Source organism: Alligator mississippiensis, chromosome 11 (assembly GCF_030867095.1).
Source record: "Alligator mississippiensis isolate rAllMis1 chromosome 11, rAllMis1, whole genome shotgun sequence".
Classification (NCBI taxonomy): domain Eukaryota; kingdom Metazoa; phylum Chordata; order Crocodylia; family Alligatoridae; genus Alligator; species Alligator mississippiensis.
The window spans coordinates 65715624-65725445 of NC_081834.1; the positions used below are offsets into that span (position 1 = coordinate 65715624).

Sequence of the window (9822 nt, forward strand, 5' to 3'; positions counted from 1 at the left end):
CATCAAAACTGAGCTGGGCCTTACCTCTCCCCTCCGCCTTGGAGGCACTCATGTGGTCAAGAGACCAAAGGAAATAAATGCACAGTCCTAGGGCAGGCCCCTTTGTTTGTGTCCTGCCTCTGTGTAAATCAAAACCCCACAAAGACTGAGGGAAAGTTGGTGACCATGCACCTTAGTGCCAGAGCGCATCTCCTCACCTTGATGTGACTGCGCAGAAAGAGGCCAGCAGTAAGGGAAATGGCAGCAGAAGCCCTTGGACACGGGTCCAGGGAAGAACAAGTATTGCAAAAGCAGCCCAGCGCTGAACGTCCCAGGGGTTGGAGTCCCCGCTGTTCAGGGGAGCAGAGGACAAGGGCAGGTTCACTGCCAGCAGCTTCAGAGGAAGCCCGGTGATGCACCAGGCCATGAGGAGTTAGCCTGGGAGAGGGGAAGTTCACAAATCTCCGAGAACTCATTTATTTTTCTTTATTCAAAATGTAGCCAGGAGCACAACCACTTGCCTCCCTTGCTGTCCAAGCAGGGGCGTTTGTTTGCCTCCTTCCCAACTCTAAAAGGGCTGTGGCAGCATGCTTGCCCCAGGACACTGCCTTCCTGGAAGGTTTCCTTGAGGGACCTGTTTTCAGACAGTGGGCAATAAAGCAGACACGGGTTGGCTTCATCAAGAGAAATCACTCAAGGATGTCCTGTTCCAGAGCGCAGTGACTAACCGAGTCTAGAGAAATGGGATAGTGCTTTTTAATGATCTTTTTCTTTGTCAGTCTCAAAAACGCAGGCTATGGAGACAATCCTGTGCACACAGGGCATCAACAACACAGTAAGGGATGTTTCCAGTGTAGAGTATTCCTGAGCCTTGTTCAGGGCTTGAACTGCCTAGACAGTCTGACAGCTCAGCAGAGAAATCTTTGTATTGATACGCAGAAGAAAACCTAGAATGCTAATAAAATTGCTGCCATGCATGAAAGCATCTATGAGAATGAGAAATGAGAACTCACGCACAAAAGTGTCCGGACACGTCCAGTTCATTTGTGAACATAGTTTCACTTACGTAAATGAGCAGATCCAGATGACCATCCTCATTAACTTGATGATAAGCAGGGATCCTGGCTTTATCTGATACAAAAACCTCCCAATTTTGGATTAAAAAAAGTAACCCCAAATCCACATTTTTCCATGATTAAAATGAAACATCACTAAGACACAAGCATATAGATAGTGGTGTTTCATTTTAATCATGGACAGATGTGGATTTGGGGTTAAATTTAATCCAAAAATTAGGGATTCTTTTTTTTTTTTTTTTTAATCAGAGAAAACAAGGATCCCTGATGATAAGCCCCGTTTCAAAAGTCTTGTTGTCCCTTTAATGTCTGTGCCTTGACAGTTTTGGGTAAAGAAGCATTTTCTTTCCACAGTAAACCAAGACATTGGCTTCAAGGGACCCTCAGACTAGAGCTGCTTCCCATTCTGCAGCAGAACAAATCTAGTCCTTGCTTAGTTTTCTGGCCACTTTCCAACCAAGCACGGATGAGTTGTGATCGCTCGTGTGTGTGTGTGTGTGTGTGTGTGTGTGTGAGAGAGAGAGAGAGAGAGAGAGAGAGAGAGAGAGAGATGCCCCAGCTTAATGGTTAAAATAAAAATAAAGGCATTTTCTCTAGCACTGTTTACCGTAGCGAGTTTGCTTAGCTTGATCCCAGGTCTCTCTCTCATTTGACAATTTGAAAGTACAAAAAACTCTCTGTTCACAGAGTTTCTAGTTTTACATTTGCAGAGAGAGTCATTTATTGCAAATGTGTGTATGTTGTGTGTGCACATGTCTGTCTGGATCAGTCTCTACAGACAGGTAGCGTACACACCCAATCCAGACCTGGTTTTGCAGCTAGATGCTATAAAAACACCAGTTGTACCTTTGATGCTGCATTGGTGTTCTAATATATATTGGCAGGATTTAAATGCATAAAGTTTCACATTTGGCCTGAAAGTGCGAGATGCTGTTGAAATATGATTTTAGATTTGATGTTTTTTATCATTTTACAGGGAATCCATTTATTTACATTTTCTATTTCTTGACGATGATGAAGAGGAGGAGGAAGAAATGGATGAAATGGACGTGGTGACAGAGGAGAAGAGATGCTTCTCCACCAACGAGGCCGTTACTACTTTTACCATTCCCGTCTGCCCTAAAAGTGCCACCTTCACGTCAGTGCGGATGCAGCAGAATGAACTGATTTTAAAGCGTTGTGCCCCAATTCACCAGCAGCAAAATTATGCTCCTCCGTATCCACACATGGCAACTGAAGATACCCCACTACAGAAGAAGCTGGAAAACAAGGTGCCCTGTTCAGTACAACCTGTGATGCAACCAAAGTCTAACAACTCATGTCCTCAAAACTCAGATTCACAGGACAGAAAATATCGATGGCACCACACGATCCAGGAATGTCAGAGGTGTAAGGCCATGAGGTCAGGTTTCCTCATGTTAAGGGACTGTATACCAGAACTGGCTAAAAATGAGAAAGCTTCCAGATTTTTGATCTTGCAAAAAGCTACTGAAAACATCCATTCCCTCCAGGTGGAGCAGCGTGAGTTACTGCTAAAAATGGAGGAATGCAAGCCAGGCACCAGCAGTTGCTAAAGAAAAGAGAGCATGCATGGACTTGTGGAACCCTTTTTTTGTCTGACCTGGACAGTCATGACCACTTTGCACATTTTTGATTCTTTAAAAAAATTGTGTTTTTTAACATTCAGACTGTTGATTTTACTTTCAGTCCAGTCCCTGAAGTAGTTGATAAACGATATTATCTGGGTGCAGAAAGAATGGATGTTCTTGCGAGGAGTTCAAGAGACTGCCAAACACTGATGCACTGCCCTTGTATTTCTTCTGAAGAGCTCTGTTTTCTTTAAATGTTGGCAGCATTTGAAGCTGCTGATGACACTACTTGAGTTTAAAAACATTCATTCCTAATTGTTATGGTTCTTATATCCTAACAAATGCTATTTTTAGGACCACCATTTTTACCCCTGTGGGAATTTTCTGTAAAGACCATCTACACTTGCCTTTTGTACATGTCTTGGGTTATGAGAGGTGACTCTTGTCACCAGTATTAGACTAGAAGTTCATACTTAAGTACTCTGATACCTCAATGTTTGAGGAGCATGGATTTTTTTTGTAGAAATATATTGTTGATCTCTGTTATGCACCATACTAATTCTTACACCGTGTGTATACTTTAATATGATGCTGATACACAACTAAGTTTGATACTTATATTTTCATATGAAAAGGAGTTGTGAAAGTTTTGAGCAGATATTGCTTCATCACTTGTTTGAACGAAGGGAATTTTTGTAAAGAAATGCACTATACAGTACCTGCCTTTTCCTGGCCTGTTTCTTCCAGGTAAAGTATCTGTTAATGTTTGCTGCACAGAACTGGGTAACTGCAAAGTTCTCTGTTCATTTTCTTCCAACGATGTATGTTAAGTGGTGCATCTTATAGCACTTTGAAATACCTCATGTTTCTGAAAATAAACAGCAAGTAAATGATGTGCCCTTTATGGGTTTTTTTTAGATAGGGGTTTTCTCCGTTAGATCCGTTCTGCTTCATAACAGAGACAGAACGACCTGATCCCTGATCCCAGGCATGCAGAGTCTCAGGAAAAGGATGATATTACAAGTAAGGTGATGAGATGGCAACTCTCCGTTTCTGCTACTTGAATCATTGGAATGGGAACAGTTCTTCTGCCTGTTTACATGGCCTATTTCTCCTCTTGTACCATGCTCTCTTGGCAGCCAGCTGAAGTCAGTGAAAAGGCTCCAATTGACGCTGAAAGGTTTCGGATCAGATGCTGCGTACAGAACTCAGTGGGCTTGGACCAAAGCTGATTTATGCCATTGTGGTCACAGGATTTCAGTGTTTCTTGAATGACAATTTCAAAGACATCCTGGACTTGTTTTGGGTAATTTATCTGGACAATATTTTAATAGTTTCTGCAAGCCCCGACCAACACGAACGCCATGCTGGAATGGTATTGGAGTGACTAAGAAGCCATGCCCTCTAGGCCAGATTAGAAGAGTGTGACTGTGATTAAATAACCCTTGAGTTTGTAGGGTGTGTATTTATACCAGAGGGGCTATTCATGGATCCAAAGAAGGTTTCTGCCATCCAAGACTGGCAACCCTCAAGGGCTATCTGTGGGGTTTAGTGGCTCCCTGGCTTGGTCAACTTCTAGAGGAAACCTAATCAAGGGGTCTCTCACAGGTGGCCCCAGGCCCTGCCTTTCTCAAGAAAGGAATGTGCTTTGCTTGGACCACAGAGGCTCTGGTTGCCTTTGAGGGGCTTAATCTGACCTTGCTTCTAGAACTTATGCAGTAATGCTCAACAACAGACCTACCATCAATCCTTCCCATCCACATTGGATAGGCTCTGCAGGGCCATCATCTACAGGATGGTTTGCTGAAAGAGTGTGATATTATGGGAACAGTACAGACACCAGGCAGAATGTGCCTGAAATGGGAGGGGAACGGAAGGAGGCTTCCTTGTCAGACAGTGAATCTTCGCTCAGTGACTTCTCGGTATCTCTACAGGCATCTGGGAAGAACAAGCATTTCAAGGTGCAGCTTGTAGATCATTTCTGTTGTATTGGCCAGTGTTGATTTCATACTGTCCCAGCCGCCTGCAGAGGGTATGGGATTGAGAGAATGGTTGGGGGTAGAAAGGTAAGAAAGATTTATTGACTTAACAAAAACACGACTACACGTAGTAACAAGACAAACAATGACAGACAAAAGCAATTTGCGTTGACAACTTATCAGCAGTGCCCACTGATGCCTGATACACAGCAAGCTTCTCTTTCCACAAAGTTAAGTGAAGTCAGGCGTCCCTGAACAGCGCTGTCCAAGGGGTTCCGAGAAGGACCCTGGAATGCAGTCCTTGGGCTCCTCGAGGTCCACGGGCCCACTGATCCAGACAACAGCTAATTAATCCTTTTCACAGAGCTGTATCTTCCTTCTGAATGGTTTCCAGATATTCCAGCCAATTTAAAGCTTCTGAAATGTTCTGATAATATACAACCACTCAGATTCCTTTTACTTCAACTGTCCTTAGACTGACCAATAGCAGTACAAGCTTTGCATTCCTTTGATAAGGTAATTTTAACTATGCCACAGGGCCTTACTACTTCAAGGTTTTGCTAAATTTACTAGGCCTTACTTTATACAAGGCCTCACTACATCTTAGATTTTAATTAGGCTTTTAACAACAACATATAGCTTAATATCTAAACAATTACAGAAAAAAACACTTGGTCTAATCTTCCCCTCTTACGTAATTGTAGGCTGCCACCAAGTCCCCCCTGAGCCTTCTCTTCTCCAGACTGAAGAGTCCCAAGTCCCTCAGCCTCTCCTCGTATGGCCTTCCCTTCAGGCCTTGAATCATAAGCGTGGCTCTCCTTTGGACTCTCTCGAGCTTCTCCACATGCTTCCTGAAGTGGGGGAGACCAATACTGGATGCAGTACTCCAGCTGCGGTCTCACCAGGGCCGAGTAAAGCAGGAAGATGACTTCCCCGGTTTTGCTTGAGATGCATCGGTGGATGCACGCCAGAGTTTGGTTAGCTTTGCCAGCCACAGCATTACTTTGGTGGCTCATATTCGTCTTGTGATCTTTGTTGTGTACTTAGTCTGAAGACACCTGAAAAGTCTTGAAACCTTACAAAGATGTATATAATGTGTGTGTGAGATGCATACCATAATAAACATAGTGATCCTCTTGCTGTAAATTAATATACAGGACCATATATACATGTATAGAATTACCATTTTATATATATAAAATGGGGATTCTATATAAACTTGCATATCTATATGTGATACTGTGTGTAGTTAAGCCATGTATCTTATGCATCCATATTCAGTATAATACACTCATCTGTGGTATGCAAAGATACATTTTTTCATCTATAATGGCTTTCCTTTTTCCTTGTACTCACACTTAGCCTATGTTTAAAACCTGCACTCGGCTTGCACAGAGTAATTAGAGCACTGAATCTGAGCCAGGACAGTTAGCACTGCTAGGCAGGGAAACAGGAGTCACAGGGCCCTGATGTGAAGTAAGGATCCATAGTGTCACACCCTGGTGCCGTGTCCCAGGCTTTCCGAGTTCCTCACAACAGAAAAATGGCTCTAGTAGTTTTCTGCCCTTCAAAAATGAGTGACAGCTCTGAGCTGGCATGTTGGGAGCTCTCTGTGAGGTTTCAAGATTTTTCAGGTCTTGTCAAAATAAGCACGCAACAAATAATACAGTAATAAGTGTCCTTTGTGAGGGGTAGCTTCAGTCTAAACAGACGGAGAACTGCTGCTGTGCATGAACCTCCTGGCTGCCAGGCCTGCCCTTGCCCACGGGAGGGCAGCAGCTCTCCTGGCATGGTCTTCAGCAGCCGCATGCAGTGGCAGGGAGAGCTGGGGCATTTCATGCAGCCCAGAAAGTTCTTACCCAGAAATGAACGATGACCTCACCCATCCTTGAACCCCCCCCTGAGCACCAGGGACTGCCCCAGCACCAGTGTCTCCATCTGCTCTTTTAGGCAACGGGCTCTGGTGGGGGGGGGGGGGGGGGAGCGCCGACACCGTCAGATTAAGAGTGTTGAGTTTGTTTGATTCCTGTAAGCTGTGTTCCTCCATAGCCTCCTCAGATGGGGCACTGGTCTGTCCAACCCAGGGTTATGGGATGGGGGGTGGTTCGGATGGGGGTGAGAGTTAGGTGGAGACAAACCAAAATAAATCCTTCTGAACTGTATGCTGGTTTGTTGGGATAGAAGCCATCAGGCAAAACTTGCAGTAGCAGTTGCATATATTGATGCATATACAATTACACCCACTTGTGGGGCCATCTTAGCAGCAGTGATATTGTTAAGGGTGTGGTGAAACCATCTGATGTGGGTCTGCCCTTTCTCACAGGCTACTCCTCATGCACCTGTCCTTGGAGCCAGCTTGCCAGTGAGGAGGTACAGAGTACTGCAGTCTGCACTGAGGGACTTGGGGTAGAAAGGTCCCCAGGAGCAGTCATGTTTGCAAAGGGTCACTGGCCACTCAGAAACAGTTGTCTGGGGCCTGCATCAGTCCCTTGGACCCTCCAAGGCAACACTGGCAACAGGTGAGTATGTGTTTCTGCCTTTGACACGCTCAGTGAGCAGAACACGCCAGCAGCTTCCTAGGTTTCTGACTGGATGTGCATCGTTTGCTTGCACACGTCCATAGGTAACATCTCAAGTGACTGCAACTCTTACCTCTAGATACTAGTAGCATCTTCCAAAGGTAATTGCCTGTCCCTTGGCTATGCTGATTCCAGTGGCCCAAGCTCACAGATTTGCTATCGTACTTCTCTGTGTCTGGATTAGGTGTTGAACACCTGGATTTCTGTGAGCTTCAACATGTATTAGCAACTTGTTCTCATGTACCCAGAACATCAGCCTTTCCTGGTCTCCTTCTCTGAATGCTTCCCGTGAAATCCCTTGTCCTGTCCCAGTCTGCAGCAGGCCTGTGCTGTTGTTTCCCAACTTCCTTTGGAGACTTTGGGGATGGGGGCAGAGAATGCTTCCCTGCACCCCTGCTCTTTGCTTCTCTCAGCTTTAAATTATTTATGTTTCAATGTCTTTTTCCCCTCCTCCTCTGCCTGTGCTGCTGCAGGGTAGTCTTCTGACTTCTGTATATGCTAGGGGACGGTATAAGGAGATGTGCACACATTACACCCAGGGTGTCTCTGGGAGCTCTTATTTTATCTGGAGAAGTACAAGAGAAGCCAAAGCAAGTTCCTCCAAAAACTATGCACCGGTTTATTGGGATATTGGCAATTGAGCACCATTACCAAGAGCAATTGCATAGAGCAGAGAACACACAGATGTACTCACTACCAGGTGGCGAGGCCACAGGGTGCTCAGAATCTGTCCATGTGGTCTGAGGCAAGTCCCAAACTACCACACCTGTGCCTGTGTGTGGAGGATGTTTCTACAGTTCAGGTTAAAATTTCAGTATTCCTGCTTGTTTCTCTGAGATAAGGAGCTCTTGGCCAGTTGAGCAGGGAGCAGGGAAGCTGAGTCATGGCCTATGATCACTGTTCTTTCCTGGGGTTCCCATATTAGCATGGGTGAGATCCTTGGCCTATGCATCTCAACCCCCTTGAAACTCCCTCACACTCTGCTTCTCAGATATGCTCCTCATTGCAATTCAGACTGAACTGCTCCTGGGATCAGAGTATTTAAGATAGGGATATACCCAGCACAGCAGAAAGGGGTGAGGGCTGTTCAGGACTCCTCAACACTACAAGCATTTTAGACTCTGCCTAATGAGCTCTTGTAATGAAACTGCAAGCCATTTATAGCTTGTATTTTGCTTTGCTTTACCTTAGAGCATCCTTTGCTCTATTTAGTGACTTTAGAGGATATGGCTTGATGGTTTCCTTGTATATACTGAACGTAGGGTTGTTTCATTTCCCCCAAAACTTACATTGGGTTTTTAAAACACAGTATTTTGGTTTTCTCTGTTTAAGAGCTGTACTTTTTGTTGTTGCTTTGTACATTTTCTGCTGATCTTTTTCCTATGGGAGAATATTTGGATTTTGGAATGCATCTGTCTCAGACAGGTCCCTCACAATCGGAGATGTATTGTTTTACTGTTTATTTTGAGGTTTAGGAGCATAGTGCTATACATCTCATGTGCATCTAGGATCACTCCCTTTAGGAGCGACCACTCTTCCTGGACTCCCCTCCCTTTGGGGTTCTGGCCCCTTAGGGCCTCACTGACAAGTCTCCTGAGCTTGTCAAAGTCAGCCCTCCTGAAGTTGAGGACCTCTGTATTGCTGACTGACTTGACAGCTTTTCGGCGGATGGTGAAGGTGATCAGCTTGTGGTCACTGTCACCCAGCTTCCCTTCAATCGTTAGGTTGCTGATTAGGTCATTCCCAGTTGCCAGTACCAGGTCAAGCAGCGCTTTGCCTCTTGCTGGCCCATAGACTTCTTGAGTCAGATAGAGCTCATTCGCGCACGTGAGGAAGCTTTGCGATCTTTCGGATTTGGCCGAGCACTCTTCCCATGAGATGTCTGGGTAGTTGAAGTCACCCATGACAACCATGGACCAGGAGCATGCAGCCTCAGCCAATTCCCTGGTGAACTCCTGGTCAATCTCTTCATTCTGAGAGGGAGCTCTGTAGTAGATTCCCACCGTTGTATCTCCTGTGCCATGTTCCCCACGGATTTTAACCGAGAGGGTCTCAAGTTGTCCACCTTGGGTGCCGATGTCAGCCTATAGGGATGCGTAGTTCTCCTTGACATAGAGAGCTATACCCCCATCCCTTTTGTCCACTTGATCCTTCCTGTACAGGGTATAGCTGTCTATACCTGTGGTCCAGTCATGGGTGGAGTCCCACCAGGTCTCCATTATCCCTATGACATCGTAATTATTTGTGTTGAGCAGGAGGACAAGTTCCTGGCATTGGTGTACAGGCATGCAAGTGTCCCCTTGGTGGCCCTTGCCTTGCCCGCAGATTGCTCTAGGGCTGGGGCAGGGGTGAACTCCCTTAAGTGCCTTGGCCTGCTGGCTTTGCAGGGGTTGCTCAGCGGGCCAGCAGTGGCGGTAGTCCCCCCGTCCCCCAGTGACTTTAGTTTAAAGCCTGGTGGAGCAGGTCAGCCAGTCTGACTGAGAAGAGCCTCCTCCCCAGGGGAGAGGTGGAGGCCATCTCTTCCCAGCAGCTCACTGCCTCTCTCACCAAAGAGCGGGCTGTGGTCATGGAAGCCAAAGCATTCCCAATGACACCAGTGCTGCAGTCTTTGGTTCACTAC

At 45.7% G+C, this 9822-nt stretch overlaps 1 pseudogene; it reads left to right on the forward strand.

Moving 5' to 3' along the window:
- The first annotated feature begins 2068 nt into the window (after positions 1-2068).
- LOC102565936 (N-myc proto-oncogene protein-like) lies at positions 2069-2709 on the forward strand (annotated as a pseudogene).
- The last annotated feature ends 7113 nt before the right edge of the window (positions 2710-9822 follow it).